Here is a 16921-nt window from a genome sequence, read left to right as displayed (position 1 = left end):
CGTATGGTAGTTCTATTTGTAGTTTTTTAAGGAACATCCATACTGTTCTCCATAGTGGCTGTATCAATTTACATTCCCACCAACAGTGCAAGAGGGTTCCCTTTTCTCCACACCTTCTCCAGCATTTACTGTTTGTAGATTTTTTAACACCTTTATTGGAGTATAATTGCTTTACAATGGTGTGTTAGTTTCTGCTTTATAACAAAGTGAATCAGCTATACATATACATATATCTCCATATCTCCTCCCTCTCGAGTCTCCCTCCCACCCTCCCTATCCCACCCCTCAGCACCGAGCTGATCTCCCTGTGCTATGCGGCTGCTTCCCACTAGCTATCTATTTTACATTTGGTAGTATCTATAAGTCCATGCCACTCTCTCACTTCATCCCAGTTTACCTTAGAAAAAAGAAAGAAAAACTCAACAAAGGAAATGGGTAAATGCAAAACAAAACAAAACAAAACAAAACTATCTTTCCAGTGTCATGCAAAACCCCTACTTTTAAGGTTCCAGCCACTCTGCTATACCATCCACTCCAGCTCCTCGTCACTGTCACTTACACAGGAGTGATATGCACCAGGGTTGATAACTCACTTCAAGAACTCTCTCACCGTTACCATCAACACCATTCTCACCTCATCCTCCTGCCTTACCTGCCACACAACTTCCAAATTTGGATCAATGCAATCATCGACCACTGCTGTTTCTATGTCCATTCTGCTGAGCCCTGGGGGAGGAAATAACACAACAGTACAGACAGGATCATCTTGAAAGGCACGGTCTCTGTGGAATATTGCATAGCAGTTATGTACACAAGAAATCTATATGTGCTGATATGGAACAATATTCAAGGCACCTTAGATTAAAAAGCAAGTGATATCACACCCCTGAGTACGGCAGTCACCAAAAAGATAGATTGTAACAAGCGTTGGTGAAGATGTGGCGAAACCGGAGCCCTTATAGGCTGCTGGCGGGAATGTAAAATGGTGCAGCCACCTTGGAAAACAGTGTGGCAGTTCCTCAAAATGTCAAACATAGAGCTACCATATGACCCAGCAATTCCACTCCTTGGTACATACTCAAGAGACATGAAAATATACGTCTACACCACAACTTGTATTTGAATATTCAGAACAGTATTATTCATTATAGCCAAAAGGTGGAAACAACCCAGTGTCCACTAACTGAAGAATAGATAAACCAAATGTGGTCTATATGTACAATGGAATATTATTCAGCAATAAAAAGAATGAAGTTCTGATTCATGCTATAACATAGATGAACCTCAAAAACATGTGCTAAGTGAAACAAGCCAGTCACAAAAGACCACCTATTATATACTTCCATTTATATGAAAGTCCAGAATAGGCAAATCTGTAGAGACTGAAAGGAGATTAGTGGTTGCTTAGGGTTATGGGTGGGGATTGTGGAGAAGGGGGTGATAGCTAAAGGGTACAGGGTTTCTTTTAGAGGTGATGAAAATGTTCCAAAAAACTGATGATGGCGGTGGTTGCACATATCTGTGAATGTAACTAAAAACCACTGAATTGTACACTTTTAATGTGTGAATTGTATGTTACGTGAATTATAGCTCAACAAAGCTGTTTCTTTTTAAAAACAAGCAAGTGCTAGAATAATGCATGTACTATGAGTTCATTTACATAAAACCCCAAACTACATATGCATGTAATATAAACATTTGTGAATGTATGTAAATATATAGAAGATGATTTGGAAGGCTACCCACCCATCTGTTAGCATTGGTTACTTCTGCAGAGGGAAACAGGATTGCCTTCTGTACTATCACACTTTCCTGTTTCTCCTCCTACCACCCTAGTTGTTCCTTCAAGTTGCTTTTGTAAGCGTTCCTTCCCCTGCCCATCCTTTTGAATCTCATTCTACTCTTCAGGCTCTTCTTGAAGTAATCCTAAGATCATACATTTCCCATGGCTTCAACAACCTCCATCCATATCCTGACTCATTCATTCAGCAAATATTCATTGAGCACCTACTAGGTACTGTGCTAGTACCTTTGATTCCTTCCTCTCCCTCATCTCCCATCCCTCATCCAGCAAATTCCACCAGTCCTCTCTCCAATAAACATACTCTGTCTCTCTACTTCTCTCCATGTCCGTGGCCTCCACTGTAATGCAAGCTACTGTCATCTCTCCCAGATCACTGCAACGGTCTCCTCCCCGGTCTCCCTGCTTGCATAGGCCATTCTCCACACAACAGCCAGAGCCCACTTTTAAATATATAAATCAGCTCACATCAGTCTCCCTGCTTCGAAGCCCTCCAAGGACTTCCGAAAACACTCTGCATAACATCTAAGCTCTTTACTTTGACCTAGCAAGATAGAGCCCTTGCCTAAATCTCTGATCTCATCCCATCCTTGTTTGCTGTGCTGCCAGCTATAATTTGCTCCCTCTTGAGGGTCTTTGAACTTGCCTAAAATGTTCTCTCGTCATCCACGTCTCAGCTCCAGTGTCAGCTCCTCAGTGAGGCCTTCCCTGATCATCCCAACTAAGGAGGCCCCAAGCCTGGTCAGTGTCTCATCGCATCTCCTGTTTTACTTTCTCCCAGCACTTACTGTCATCTGCAGTTGTTTCATTTATTGGTTTGCTTGCTCATTATATGTCTTCCCTGCCACTCGAATGTAAGCTCCATGAGAGTGGCAACTCTATTTGCCTTGTTCCTGCTGAATCTCTAGCACTTAGAAGGTACTCAATGAATATTTGCTGAATGAATGAGTCAGGAGATGGATGGAGGTTGGTGAAGCCATGGGAAATATATGACCTTAGGATTCCTTCAAGGAGAGCCTAAAGAATAGAATGAGATTCAACAGAGATGGGCAGAGGAAGGAATTCTTACAAAGGCAACTTGAAGGAACAACCAGAGTGTCTGACCCTCAGGTTTTTGGCTGAAGCAACTAGACGGATGGTGGGTGCCATTCACTGAGACTGGAAGGCAAGGGGAGGAGCAAGCGGGGTTGGGGATTGCTTCAGGAACTGAGTTCTGGACATGTTAAATTTGAGATGTGTGTGAGTCACCCAACTGGAGATCCTAAGTAGATGGCTAGTTATAGAAGTCTAGATAGACTTCAGTGAGGTGGTCAGGGCTAGAGATGGAAGTTTAGAAATTGAATTCATCAATATAGATACAGTATTTAAAGCCTGGGAATAAATAACCTAGGAAGAAAGCAGAGAATGAGAAAAAGGGGGCCTGATGCAGAGTTCTAATGTCTCCCACATTTGTATCTCCAGTCCTCACCTCCTTCTTCCAGGAGTTCCAGAACTACTATCAAATGCCTTACATAAACCCAGTGTGTCCCCAAATGACTCCATCGACTTCCTCTTCAAAACTGGTCCTCCTTCTGTATTCACCAGTCAGTTGGACCTCTTCGTAACATCTCCAGTACCGTTCCCCACCTCTCCATCCCCATGACAGTTACCTTAGGTCATCAATCTCATCATCTCATGCCTGGATGACTACAATAGTTTCTTAGCTGCTATCTCTGCCTCCAGTATTGACCCCCGACTGCTGCCAGTAGGGTCCTTCTAAAATCCCTTGATCATGGTACTTCCTTACTTAAAACCTTTCGATGGTTTCCCATTATTCAAGATAAACTACAGGACTTCCCTGGTGGTGCAGTGGTTAAGAATCCGCCTGCCAATGCAGGGGACACGGGTTCGAGCCCTGGTCCAGGGAGATCCCACGTGCCGCGGAGCAACTAAGCCCGTGCGCCACAACTACTGAGCCCGTGTGCCACAACTACTGAAGCCCACGCGCCTAGAGCCCATGTTCCGCAACGAGAAGCCACCGCAATGAGAAGCCCACACACCGCAACGAAGAGCAGCCCCTGTTCACCGCGACTAGAGAAAGCCCGCGTGCAGCAACGAAGACCCAACGCAGCCAAAAATAAATAAATAAATTTATTTTAAAAAAAAAAAAAAAGATAAAGTACAAATTCTTAAACCTAATGTATAAGGTCTTTCAGGACCTGCTTCCTGCTGACCTTTTCAATCCGGTCTTCCGCTTACTCCCTCTCCCTTACATCCTAGGCATACCAATTTATCAACTGCCTTTAGTTCTCTGGATGCATCATCCTTGTTTATTTCTACAAACATGTACCTGCGATGCACCCCACCACTACCTGTTCTCCAGCTCTATGAAAAGTTTTGCCCTCCAGCCAAGCCAACTTGCTCTCTTCTTTCTTGATGTCCCCTCAGCATCCTGAGCATCTTCCATCTTCATTTTCTGTAGCATCTTATTGTATTTCTGTGTTCATGTAGCTCTCTCCCTCTACTAGCCTATAAGCTTAATGAGGGCAGGGATGGTACTTCCTTATCTTTGTTTCACCAGCACCTAATATAGCGGCTAGCATATAGTAATCACATCAGCCAGTATTTATCAAGTGCTTATCAGTGCCAAGTAATTCTATAAGTGCTTCACATGTTTTGATTCATTTACAACAACCCTATGAGGCAGGTAGTATTATGCCCAATTGACAAATAGGAAATGAAGACAGAGAGATTAAGTAACTTTGCTCAAGTTACACAGCTAGTAATGGATACAAGCCCAGTCAGTCTAGCTCCAGAGTCTGTGCTTGTAATCATTAGTTTCTCAGCAAATGCCTGTTCAATGAATGGGAAATTGGAAATGTGGGACATATGACTTTTTTTCATGTTATTATTCTGACCTTGACTATTTCACCTTTTCTTTCATTAAAAAATCTCATTTCATTCAGAGCTCAGACACAATAAAGTTACAAAATCAAGTAACAGATCCTGTGCTATGGAGCTCAAGGGAGTCAATAAGGGCAAATGTCATTATCCTCACACCTCCAGGCACTTAGCAAGTCAGGTTGATTTACTGATGTTCAGCGACTAGGGCCAAAGCACAGAAAAGTAAGATAGGACGAAACATCATAACATCTTAACATCAAAACATCCTGACAGCAACCATTTACTGAGAGCCTCATAGATGCCAGGCACGTTGTTGAGAGTTTTACATGGATCACCTCATTCAATCTTTCCAACAGCCCTCTGTGATGTTAGGCTCCCCATCTTACAGATGAGAAAACAGGCTCAAAGAGGTTGGATAACTTGTGCAAGGTTGCAGAGTTAGTAAATGGCAAACCAGGATTTACGCCAGGGCTGCCGGCTGCAGTCCGTGCTTTATTTTTTTTTAACATCTTTATTGGAGTATAATTGCTTTACAATGGTGTGTTAGTTTCTGCTTTATAACAAAGTGAATCAGTTATACATATACACATGTTCCCATATCTCTTCCCTCTTGCATCTCCCTCCCTCCCATCCTCCCTATCCCACCCCTCTAGGTGGTCACAAAGCACGGAGCTGATCTCCCCGTGCTATGTGGACCGCCCCACTCACCCTTGTCAACTGTGACTCTAGGGCTGCACTGCCCCCATTGGACAAACACTAGCCATACACGGCTAGGTCAATTTATTTATTTACTTTTATTTACTTTTAAAATTTTATTGAAGTATAGCTGATTTACAATGTTGTGCTAATTTCTGCTGTATAGCAAAAGTGACCCAGTTATAGATATAAATATTCTTTTTCATATTCTTTTCCATTATGGTTTATCACAGGATACTGAATATAGTTCCCTGTGCTATATAGGACCTTGTTTATCCATCCTATATATACTAGTTTGCATCTGCTAATCCCAAACCCCCCATCCATCCCTCCCCCACCCCCTTTCCCCTTTGGTAACCATAAGTTTGTTTTCTATGTCTGTGAGTCTGTTTCTGTTTTGTAAATAAGCTCATTCGTGTCATATTTTAGGTTCCACATATAAGTGATATCATACATATGGTATTTGTCTTTCTCGTTCTGACTTAGTTCACTTAGGATGATAATCTCTAGGTCCATCCATGTTGCTGTAAATGCCAGTATTTCATTCTTTTTTATGGCTGAGTAATATTCCATTGTATACATGTACCATACCTTCTTTATCGACTCCTCTGTTGATGGACACCTAGGTTGCTTCCATGTCTTGGTTATTGTAAACAGTGCTGCTATGAACATTGGGGTGCATGTATCTTTTCGAATTATGGTTTTCTACAGATACATGCCCAGGAGTGGGACTGCTGGATCATATGGTAGCTCTATTTTTAGTTTTCTGAGGAACCACCATACTGTTCTCCATAGTGGCTGTACCAATTTACATTCCCACCAAGAGTGCAGGAGGGTTCCCTTTTCTCCAGACCATCTCCAGCATTTATTGTTTGTAGATTTTGGGGGGATGGCCATTCTGACCGGTGTGAGGTGATATCTCATTGTAGTATTGAGTTGCATTTCTCTAATAATTAGCAATGATGAGCATCTTTTCATGTAGGTCAATTTAAACTAATTAAAATTAACTACAACTAAAAATTCAGTTCCTCAGTCACATCAGCCACATTTTAAGTGCTCAAAAGCCACATGTGGCTAATGACTGCCATATTGGAGAGCACACACAAAGCACATTGCCCTCATCACAGAAGGCTGCATAGGTCAGCGTGGCACCAGAGCGCGCTGGCTATGACAGGGTAGGTTCGGTGAGCTTCTTCCAACTGCTGCCCCCCTTCTCTCCACCCTGCCAGTCTGGCTCTTCTCACTTCAGCGTCTTGGGGAAACTTTGAGGCCTACGTTAAGGCAATAACTTTCGTTATCGTCCCCTCCATCATTCACCTCCTCAGTAATATCACCCTTTCTATCCACTGCCTGCAGTTCACCCCCGTGCCCCATCCCAGTCGCGCCCTCCCCTCTCCAGTTCTGGGGAGACAGAGGTCCTGCTGTTATTCATTCTCATTGCGCCTCCAACCAACCCAGATGATCCAGTGCAGGACAGGCACTTTAGAGCCACAAGGAGCAGAGATCCCTGACTGTCGTCCGCAGCCACACCCTGTCTCCCCACCTGCTGCCGGCTCAGCTCTCCAGAGGGAGGGCTCAGCCTAACCCTGGCCCAGCCGGCTGCCGAGGCGCAGCCTCCTGTGGCCACCACGACTCCAATATGATTTTGGAGCTGGTGAAAAGGACCTGGAACCTTTCTAAAATCACATGTTACCCAATGTCAATGAAATCTTATAGGATGCTAGAAGGCAGGCTGGTTATATATGATCTGCTCTGCGCGCAGGGACGAGTTGGGAAGAAAGGAGACAAAGCAGCCAGGGATAGGGGCGCTAAATAAGATACACTCAATTACCCACGGTCATGGAGAACAGACATGGCAGCTTATTAAAGCCAGTCAATAATCCCAAAGGCACTCTGGAATTCATCATGCGACGCAGCCATAACCTACCTCTGAACCCCAGCGGATTTAGCCATCTAATTAATTTTTCTCAGACTGATATTAAAATGAGTATATATTTTCCAAGCTGATTCTAACTGATGTCTAGAGAAGTGGGCAATGGCATGCACGCTAGAAAGGGTAAAGACAGCCTAAAATGATTAATTTGCCACCGAAAATCTCAATGTATGTATTTGAGAGTCACCTGTACACACCGTCCAAAGAAGAATTCTGCCTGTCAAAGCAACTAAAGAGTTGAGCCACCTAAGACTCTTCTCGGAGGCCCACATCAAGGATGTAGGAAACGGTCAAGTCAAGCTGGATGTCCCTCAGTCTATAATGCCCCCAGTCACGAAATCAGAGACACCCTGCTGATTCCCCAAAGGTTCTCATGCAGAAGCAACTTCCCTCCAGCGCATGCCACTAAACGGCAGGGGCTATAGCGGGGAAAGGAGGGGTGGGTAGGCTCTGTCCCCATCCCCGTGACGTGTGGGCCGCACCACCTCTGAAAACACAGCTGTAAAACAGGGACAGTAAGCAACACTCAGGGTTCTGCTTCAGTCATGCTTGAAGTGGGTAGAGCAGAGTGATAATGGAGCATGGAAAGGACAAGGGGCCAGAAGACAGAATCAACGTTCCTGAAAGCAAGAGTACTCGCGAGACATGTATTGGTTTCTGTTTTCCCTCTGAAGGGGAGAAAGTAGGTCAACACACTCAAAGAACTGTGACCGGGAACAGTGGGACTGAGAGGGAGCCACTGGCTGAGCCCTGCCAAGGGGAAGCAGTGAGACACATGCCTTTCACTTTCAGGCATTTGTCTGAGGTCACTTGGCCTTGGGAAAAACTCGGGCTGTGAATCCCTTGGTGTGTATTCTCTGCAGGCCCTCGGAGTTGGGTGCAAGGGGAGCCTCGCATTTTAAGACAGACATCTAAATGATTGGCTGGCGTGAGCTGGCAGGCACAGGAATGTTTATGAGCAAACTGCCTGCTTTGGCTTTCCGACCAGGTGGACAAGGCTCGGGGCAGCGTGACTAAATATAGACAGCACAGGGGGCCCAGAAAGCAGGAGAGCTCGGTTTCATTCCCAGGTCTCTCGGTTAACCTGGGGCAAACTCCCTGAGTGTCTTTCTTTCATGGACTGACTTGTTCTTGGTAAGGCAGGAGCACTGAGGAAGCTTTCCCACGCCTAGAGCAGGGGGTCACACTGAGTCTGCTGCATCTTCTTGCCTCATCTTCCCTCAACGACCCAAGTTTGGGGAAAAGACCGGTTGTGATCAGGTGGGAGGTGGAGTCGCTGATTCACGTATGGAAACAGGACAAGCTGTGATGACCCACTGGCGGCCACACGAGGCCCCCTCAACAAGGTTGCTGCCCAGTCAGAGCCAGGAGGAGGCTGCCTGACCCCTGGTCTAAAGGTAGAGGTGGCAGAGAAGCATACCAGAGGCGCCAAACCAGAAGTCTTGCTGCACAGCACACAGCTACGAGGCAAGAAGTGTGAAACGCAGGAATTTAGGTAGGCAATTTTAGGAGGAAGTTCAAAACCCAGGCAGTTCCTGCCCTCTGTCACTTTCCTCAGCAAGACGCTACTTGTACAGAAGCAAAGAACCCAGACCAAGGCGGCTGCTTGTCCAGTCCAGTTAGGGGGCAGTGTTCTTAGGAAAAACCTGGACTAGCCATGGAGCAGGGGAGGCCAAGTCCAAGGAAACTCTTCAGTATTTCCCACCCCAAGGCCCTCGGCCCTACCCTCATTCCTGGATACTTCCGCCAGAAGTCAGTATATCCCTGGGGGGGGCAGGAATACCTGGGAGGAGCTGCTATTTTTTTTCTGACTATAAAACTGATAAGTGATTATTGTATAAAATTGAGAGCATAAAGGAAAATAGAAACTAGAAAGTTTTAAAAATCACTATAATCCCATCACCTAAAGATTACTACTGTTAACAGCCTTTATGTAAATTTGGAGTAGTCAGGCCTGGATTCAAGCCCTGGCTCTATTGCTTACTTACAGTGTGACTTTGGGCAAGTTACATAAGCTCTCTGAACCTCAGTTTTCTTATCTGCAAAATGAGAATAATCATAGCACTCACCTGAAAGTGTTGTTTCAAGGATCCGAGAATTCCCGTGAAGAGATGTAGTCGCCCCTGGCAAATAGTAAGTGATCAATAAGTGCTGGCCATCATCACCATCATCCCCATCATCACCATCATCATCATCATCATCATCATCATCATTCTATGCGCCTGTATTCAAAACCCTCCATAACGATGGCTGCATAATATTTCACCTTGTGATGGTACTACTTCCTGAGTGTTAAACATCTACGTTGCTTCCAAGATTTCGGTATTACAAAACTGCTGCCAGGAACATTCTTGCACATAATCTCTGATCATTTCCTTAACATAAATCTCCTAGAATTGAGTTTACTGGGAAAAAGAATATGAAAATTTTTTAGGCCCTTGTTCCAGACTGTAAAATGGCTTTCTAGAAAGGTTGTACTCACTTACATGTCTACCAGCAGGGCATAAGTACCTATCTCTTCATACTATCACCAACACTGAGTAATAACATTTTTAAAAAGTCTTTGCCAATTTGATAAGGGAAATGGCGTTTTGTTTTCACTTGTAGGACTTTGACCATAAGGGAGGATACACATTTTAAGCTAACTTTCTGTTAAACTCATACAAGAACTCATGTGTTCCCAGAGACAAAATCCATAATGAAGTCTTCAGGGATCCTGATATGAAAACACACGAGGGACATCTGCATTAAAATAATTTACAGTTAAATAGTTGATATACCGAAACACTTTTGGTTGTAAAATCTAACACATAGAAAACTGAGGATCTTAATAGAGCATTATAAAGTCGGCACCTCCCTGCTCTCATCTAGGTCAGAAAATAGAGCCTTGCCAGCAACCTCAGAAGCCTGACACACACCCCATCCCGATCCTAAAGGCAACCACTATGATGACTTTTATGGTAATCCCTTCCTTGCTTTCTTTTAGTTTTCTTTCTTTCAGTTTGCACCAGAGTTGCAACCCTAAGCACTATACTTAAGGGTTTTTTTGGTTTTTTTTAATTTATTTTTGGCTGCGTTGGGTCTTCGTTGCTGCGCGCGGGCTTTCACTAGCTGCCGCGAGCAGGGGCTACTCTTTGCTGCGGTGCGGGGGCTTCTCATTGCAGTGGCTACTCTTGTTGCGGAGCAGAGGCTCTAGGCGCCCGAGCTGCAGTAGCTGTGGCACGCGGGCTCAGCAGTTGTGGCTCACGGGCTCTAGAGCACAGGCTCAGTAGTTGTGGCGCACGGGCCCAGCTGCTCCACGGCATGTGGGATCTTCCCGGACCAGGGCTCGAACCCGTGTCCCCTGCATTGGCAGGTGGATTCTTAACCACTGTGCCACCAGGGGAGTCCCTATACTTTAGTTTTGTTTTCTTAAAATATTTTAAGTCTCTTTCCCTTAGTAGTAACTGACGTACTTGTAATAAAAGCTATGCTGGATTATAATAGCATATAACTGGAAGAAGCAAATGCTTGCTTTTTTTTAATGGACCTGTACATACATATAAAAACATACACAATTTTCCCCAGGCATGTGAGTAAATAAATTACTCTGCCTCAAACTTAGCACATCACTTGGATACAGTTACATGTGTTGGTTCAATTTCGAAGTCATGCCCCCAACGTCAGTATAATTTTAACATTTTCCATTCAAGCTTAAGTGTCAGTTATAAGTCAGGATTCTGATTTTCCATCTTTTTTCCCCCCTCAACCTGTTAGATAGGTCAGAGTTCTTAGCTGCAAACTACAGAATCCACTCTGACTAGTTTAAGCAGAAAGGAAATTTATTGAAGAATATTAGACAGTTCTAGGATCTCTTGAGACCCATAAAGCCAGGCTCTGAAGAAGCCAGAAGCATGGTGCAAGTACACTGGGAGCACTGCTCTGGCAAAAACACCACTGCCCCTACCCTGCAGAAGACAGCAATGCCCCATGATCCTTGCCTTCCATTTGCAATTTCCAGACTGCTGGTATCTCCCTTCCAACAGCCCCTAGAAGCCCATCAAAGAGAGCAATGGGCTGGAGAGATTCGAGCTGCTCCATGGGGCCCCTCTGTAGTCTGCTGGTTTCTGCCGTCCAGGACAGCAGGACTGACATGCCCTATGTTGGATACCAGAAAGCACAGAGAAGTTTTCTGCATGTTTTGCTGGTTCTCACCCAACTTTCCAGTAGAATGTAAACTTCTAAGGGCAGAGACCGGCTCATCACTTTTAAGTAGTCACATACTGATTATTTATTAGTTATCTGCTACATGCACCAACAAATATTTCTGAATGCCTACTCTGAATTTGCCATAGTGCTGGGTGCTAGGGATACGAACCGTGGACTAGATAGAAAAGCGTCTTCTCTCACAAGCTTACATTCCAGCCAGCGTTGAGTGACAGCAAATATATACACAATCATGATTTCAGGTGAGGCAAGGGGCAAGGCTACCTTCAATAGGGTGGTCAGAGAAGGTCTCCATGAGGGGCTGACGGTGGGAATAAAATGCTAAGGATGAGAAGGATCCAAGCATTTGAAGAGTTATGGGAAGAACAGTCCTGGAAGAAGGAATATCACACAAGGAGGAAACAGACTGACTCACTGGCTCTGGGGCTGGAGCGTGATGAGCGAGCAGGGGAGAAAAATGTTTGCATTTTAATCCGAGCACATTGAGAAGCCACTGGAGGCTGTGAGCGGCAGGGAGTGACAACATCTGGTACACATTTTGAAGGATCACTCTGGGCGGTGAGGGGAGAACACACCATACGGGAGACAAACAGAAACATTAAGAAGGTGAGTAATCCCGATGAAGGGCGATGTTGGATTGGAGCAGGGCGGTCGAAAGAATGGGAGGTGGTCACATTTGGGATACGCCTCGGAGTTAGAATCAACAGGAACTACAGATTGGCTGTGGGAGGTGAGAGGAAGAGGAGAATCAAGGATGATGCCCAGATGTGGGGGCTTGAGCAACAGAGCAACTGATGCTGACAGGTTCACGTGCCAGTGTCCACGGGACTGGACGGGGGGAGTAGACAGTGACGTGTATCTGCGTGGAGCTCAGAGGAGAGGCCAGGTCTTGTGCCGCCCCACACTGAGCACTCTGGGAGGGGACATGAACTGTACCAGACACAGCTTGGAAGACGGAGTTAACACAGAAGGTCTTGTCGACCAGTCCTTGTGGGTCTCCAGGGGAGCCTGGCATCATAACTGACCCTTGACCTACCCCGGGGACCATGGCCCTCAGAAGGCTTTTTTCTGTCTCTGATTGACCTTGTTGTTTTACGTATCTGTCCAGAGAAATGGGGCAGGTTTGTACCAGTTCAGGAGGACCTCTCAGGAGTGTCTGAGAAGAGTCACGATGGACCTGCTTTCGATGCTGGAGTCCTGAGTTTTGTTTCATAAACACCTCAGACCCTGAAACTTGGTGGACTTTCCTGGGCACAGACGTGTCACAGGTGTCCCTGTAGTTTGCCGTGAGCTGCTCCTGTGTGGCCCTGGGTAGGGAAGAACCTGGAAGCCTGTGCCTGAGCGACGCGCATATTTTTCCCACTGCTTTTCTCTGTATCCTTTGCTGTACGAAAACTTAGCTGTGACTAAAACCCACTGTTGAATCTTATGAGTCCTTCTAGTGAATCACCCAACTTGAAGTGGTTGTGAGCCCCCCGAAACACAGCCTTTGCCCTCAAGGGGTTTAAGCTCTAGCTGAAGAGGAGAAAGGAAGAAACATGAAGCAACAGTGACCCAAGCAGGACAATAGATTTATATAGCATGGTCTGCCCGAGGACAGGGACTAAGTCTTTATTCATCTTTGTATCCCCCAAAGAGGGTTGGGGAACTGCAAGGGCCTCAGTAAAAGTTTGCTGAACTTCATGCAAGAGGTGGAATTTCCTGGATGGTGAGGATTTTCAATAAGCTAAGAAGAGAGGGAAGGCCTGCCAATTGGAGAAAACAACTTGATGGAGGCCCAAAAGCAAGAACAGGCAGGGTTTGTTTGCAGAAAGCTGTCCTCTCAGTCTCCCTGCTCCACAATGCCTGGCTCAGTCACCAAACAGTGGGCATTTAATAAAGTCGGCCACTTGTCAGGTATCTGGGCCCAAGTCTGCTGCCACACCCTCTCCAGCCTCCACCCCTGCTTTTCTGGGCAGCGCTAAGGATGAGAGGTGAGGGCACAGCTTACTCCTCCTGCACCCGCTCAAGTCACTTGCAAGAGAGTAAACTGCGGCTGAGATGTCTAGTTCCAAATCTTACTGCAGCACAGTTAGCTGGGCTGATCTCCCTGTGATTCTGAGATAAATTTCCAGATGGGACCACAATACCTCTATTAATCCTGAATTCCATGTCAGTTCCAAAATCAAAACTCCCAGAACTTAGGCATCTCTAATACAGTCTTGCCCAATTCCCTGGGCAGCTTTCGAAAGAAATAGATTCATAACTTCTTCACCACAAGAGAGACTCAGGTGAAGGGAGATATGGAGACCAAGGAAAAGAGAAGGCACTCTCAAAAATGGACCAAAACGGGCTTCCCTGGTGGCGCGGCGGTTGCGCGTCCGCCTGCCGATGCAGGGGAACGCGGGTTCGCGCCCCGGTCCGGGAGGATCCCACGTGCCGCGGAGCGGCTGGGCCCGTGAGCCGTGGCCGCTGGGCCTGCGCGTCCGGAGCCTGTGCTCCGCGACGGGAGAGGCCGCAGCAGAGGGAGGCCCGCGTACCGCAAAAAAAAAAAAAAAAAAAAATGGACCAAAACATTTCTGTCTGTATGAACAGGAAAGAGAATGGAAGGATGAGCACTTGCACTCTACAGAGATCATCGAACGCAACCGTTGCCCCTCCCCCTCTGGCAGATGAAGAAGAGATTGGTCTAGCATGCAAGCAGCCTAAGTGTCCACCGACAGATGAATGGATAAAGAAGATGTGGCACATAGATACAATGGACTCTTACTCAGCCATAGAAAGAAACGAAATTGAGCTATTTGTAGTGAGGTGGATGGACCTGGAGTCTGTCATACAGAGGGAAGGACGTCAGAAAGAGAAAAACAAATACCGTATGCTGACGCACATATATGGAATCTAACAACAAAAAAAAAAGGTCATGAAGAACCCAGGGGTAAGATGGGACTTATATACACTACCAAACGTAAAATAGATAGCTAGTGGGAAGCAGCCGCCTAGCACAGGGAGATCAGCTCGGTGCTTTGTGACCACCTAGAGGGGTGGGATAGGGAGGGTGGGAGGGAGGGAGACGCAAGAGGGAAGAGATATGGGGACGTATGTATGTGTACAACTGATTCACTTTGTTGTAAAGCAGAAACTAACACACCATTGTAAAGCAATTATACTCCAATAAAGATGTTAAAAAAAAAAGAGAGAGAGAGAGAGATTTGTCTAGGACCACACAGCTGATCCAGGACCAGAACCCAGTCTTCCTGCTTTCCAGTCCAGTGCTTTACCACATTTTAGTGGTATTCAGCCCTATTCAGTAGTTCTACTGCCATAAGAATCATCCCCAAAGAAGGTGGACGCGTTAAATTTCCAAATTAGCAACCATCCCTTGGTGAAGCACGTTAAGGGCCAGCACAGGGGAGGGAGGCAAGAGGCTCAGCCAAGGCAGCACAATTGCAAGGGCTAAGTGAGACATGTTTCTGACTGCTTTACAGGCTCTGCAGCCTCACTGCTTCTTTGCTTTGAGCCAAGTCAATCACGCTCTGTGTCATGGGGTGGGGGGGCGTCAGGCAGGGAGAGGAGTGAACAAAACAGACTTTCCTGCCGGCAGAGGTGCGTGGCCAGACTATTAATCGACCAGCAAAAGGAAGGAGGTAATTGCAGATGCATATGACGGCAGCAGAAAGCCCTGGCCCGACCAGCATCCCTCCCACCCAAGGCCTGCCAGTTCACAGCAGCCGGTCAGAAAGCTCATGGCCATGAGAACGGGATAGGTTGCCAGAGTGGAATCTGCACATCAGCCTCTGCGCCCTGCCCAGACTTCTGACTCAGAGGTGGTGACAAAGAGGCTCGGCTGGTCCAGCAGCACAGTGAACCCAGATGACGGGCTGGCAGTGACTTCTTTGAGGACTGAAGTCACTTCCTGTTTGGGACCCCCAAACCCTGAGCTGCACTCCCACACAGCTCGGGCCTCCACGGAGGATCACAGGTGGCTTCTAGGCCAATTGCAAAAATGTCAGAAAAAGCCTAGAGGTAGTTAAGGGAGCCTTAGATAAAGTCTGAAATGTGACGCCTCTACTGAGTACCAAATCCGAGAATGAATGAATTCAGGATTCAAATCACATTCTTACTCAATGCCTGAATCACTCTCACAAAACAAGACTCAGCTTCAGCTCCTCTCAGGGCTTCAAATCCTCACTATAAAAAAGCATTATATTGTCATCACAGGAAATACCCCATAATTCTAGCTTAGGTGAGGTATGGCAGAGTTAGAAATAACTGGATTTGTACAGATAAGGGAATCGTATCCTTTAAACACCAAAACATTTAAACAGTATCTTTGATGACATGAAATATACGTGTATATATTACACACTTCCCAGATTTCTTAACTCACTTGATGTTTTGCCGGCTAACTCAGAGTAATCAGAATCAACATGCTTTATTATGTTATGCCATTTTGTTTTTCTGTCTCTTTTCAGGATATCAGGCCTTCAGCCAGCACTTCCTCTGTCAGTATCTCTGAGCTTCTTCCCCCCCATCCCCCACTCCAACATCTCTTCCTGTTCCTTCTAATCTGTACAGCTAGGAAGCAGATTACAAAACTCTTTATAGCTATGTTACAAGCAAGGCACTAGAAAATAAAGTGCCTTGGGGAATAAAGTTTGTGGCTTTAGCGCTATCTCTGTGTGTTTGAGGGAGCTTGTGGCTATTTCTTCTTTCCAGGTTTGGGGAAAATTTCCAGAGAACAGAAGTTGCCAGAAACCTGGCCTGGGGTTAAGTGCTGTGCTACTGAATATCTGCCTGGGATCAGGCCAGGCCTCAAAATCCCCTGTGCCCACACCAACTCCCTGGCTCAGACAGCTCTGAGTGACAGAAAATTGCGAAGAATAACCAAGAATAAACATGAGGCCGTGCCAGATTCTTCTTTCAGAAAATAAAGTGCTGACAAAGTAAGGGCAACATGGGCTTGGGGAATCTGCTCTAACCTCCAACAGAGGAGCATCCCTGCACTATCCCCAAAACTGTGAGGCACTGAGGAAATTAAAAAGGTGAATTCTCAGAACTAGACCAAAAAAAATCAAAGCAATCTTGAGAACAAAAAATGGAGCTGGAGGAATCAGGCTCCCTGACTTCAGACTATACTACAAAGCTACAGTAATCAAGACAGTATGGTACTGGCACAAAAACAGAAATATAGATCAATGGAACAGGTTAGAAAGCCCAGAGGTCAACCCACACACATATGGTCACCTTATCTTTGATAAAGGAGGGAAGGATATACAGTGGAGAAAAGACAGCCTCTTCAATAAGTGGTGCTGGGAAAACTGGACAGCTACATGTAAAAGTATGAAATTAGAACACTCCCTAACACCACACACAAAAATAAACTCAAAATGGATTAAAGACATAAATGTAAGGCCAGACACTAT

The 16921-nt window shown here is 45.7% G+C and overlaps 1 long non-coding RNA gene across 15 annotated transcripts in view; it reads right to left on the bottom strand.

Moving 5' to 3' along the window:
- Positions 1–16921, bottom strand: part of LOC102990891 (uncharacterized) — an 86546-nt gene that overhangs the window by 49407 nt on the left and 20218 nt on the right. For 10 of the 15 annotated variants that reach the window (XR_008616402.1, XR_008616406.1, XR_008616400.1 and 7 more), the window contains 2 exons: positions 9383–9436; positions 653–726 (listed from right to left, as the gene is read on the bottom strand). This is a non-coding gene — a long non-coding RNA (uncharacterized lncRNA). Of the gene's footprint in view, positions 1–316; positions 398–652; positions 727–5794; positions 6652–8733; positions 8774–9382; positions 9437–16921 lie in introns of those variants that run through there. The other 5 variants (XR_008616405.1, XR_008616411.1, XR_008616408.1 and 2 more) reach the window with 4 other exon arrangements.

The sequence above is a fragment of the Physeter macrocephalus genome, chromosome 21, assembly GCF_002837175.3.
Source record: "Physeter macrocephalus isolate SW-GA chromosome 21, ASM283717v5, whole genome shotgun sequence".
NCBI classification, from domain to species: domain Eukaryota; kingdom Metazoa; phylum Chordata; class Mammalia; order Artiodactyla; family Physeteridae; genus Physeter; species Physeter macrocephalus.
This window is presented reverse-complemented; position numbering and strand designations above follow the sequence as displayed.